This window comes from Elephantulus edwardii, unplaced genomic scaffold, assembly GCF_000299155.1.
Source record: "Elephantulus edwardii isolate Elephantulus edwardi_28Jun2011 unplaced genomic scaffold, EleEdw1.0 scaffold00242, whole genome shotgun sequence".
Classification (NCBI taxonomy): Eukaryota; Metazoa; Chordata; class Mammalia; order Macroscelidea; family Macroscelididae; genus Elephantulus; species Elephantulus edwardii.
The window spans coordinates 4342267-4343575 of NW_006399992.1; the positions used below are offsets into that span (position 1 = coordinate 4342267).

General features: G+C 55.0%; 1 pseudogene; it reads right to left on the reverse strand.

Annotated features, from left to right (window-relative positions):
- LOC102864828 overlaps positions 1 to 242 on the reverse strand; it is a 40262-nt pseudogene extending 40020 nt beyond the window's left edge.
- Between the last annotated feature and the right edge of the window lie 1067 nt (positions 243 to 1309).

The following is a 1309-nucleotide window of genomic DNA, read 5'->3' on the forward strand; positions in this document are numbered from 1 at the left end:
ACCTCCTAGCGCACAGCTTCTGCCCTGAGCTCCCAGGCGGGCCCAGCAGCTCACAGCGCGCAGAGGTCACACAGGGCCCACGGGGAGGCGCGCGCGGAGCGGGCGGGCCTGACGCGCCGCCGCGTTCGCGCTCTCGCTCCGGAGCCGAGTCCCCAGAGGCTGCTCCAGGCGCCTCGGAAGGGCAGAGGGCCCCGCCACCCGATGGCAAGGCTCCTGGATTGTCTGCCCCGCCTGATGCTCATGCTCTGGTCCCTGTTCTACTGCTACTGCGGGCTCTGCACCTCCATCAACCTGCTTAAAATTTGTGGAGCATCTGCATGGGACCTGCGCAGACCTTCCAGCGGGGGGCCCGGGAGCACCCTCCCGCGTGCTTGAATGACCCTTCCCTGGGCACCCACTGCTACATGGGGATCAAGGTGAAGGAAGACGCGGGCCAGGCCGGGATGGGAAGGGAACGTGACCGTGGTGAGCGCAGCGGGCGAGGAGCAGCTACTTCTGCGGTGCCCACGGTTCAGCGAGCCCAGGTGTCCCCGCCACGAGTGGGGCGCGGCGGGGCCAGGTGGATGGCAAGGGGAAGGTAGGAGGGGCGTGAACTGGCTGGAGCAGGGTCAGGTCCCTGGGAGTGTTTACATTCGGTGTCTTTTGTGAGTGTGAGTGTGTGAGAGAGAGGCTGACAAACAGCTATTCGTTTCTAAATGTGGGGTTTTACTAATCAAGATCCTCTTATATTACTGCCCTCTATTCCTCTGGTCCCACTACTCAGAATAATCTCAACAATCCAGAATAATTCTGCTCCCTTTCCTACTGGAAGGGGAAGCAGCCTTCTGTCACCTTTTTGACCTTTAGAGCTCAGATCAGCCTTAGGGAATTGTTCCTAGTGGCATCCTGCTGTCTCAAGAGGCTGTCCTTGCTCAAATTTTAGCAATTGGACCAATTACTCATATGCAAGTTCAAGATGAAGCTGAGGAAAATTAAACCAAATCCACAGGAGCCAAAATATGACTTGATTTCATACCACCTGAATTCCAGACTCATCTCAGGAACAGGTTTGAGGCCAGATGAGTTGTGGGAGGATGTCAAAGGTATCATCCAGGAAGAGTGCAAAGGTCATTAAGAAGACAGAAGAGGAAGAAAAGACCAAAATGGATGTCAGAAGAGACTCTGAAGATTGCACTGGAGCGTAGAGAAGCCAAAGCACAAGGAAGAATTCAGGATACTAAAGAACTGCACAGAAGATTCCAAAAGGCAGCTCGGAATGACAAAGCAAAATACTACAATGAAATGTGCGAGGAGCTAGAGTCGGAAAATC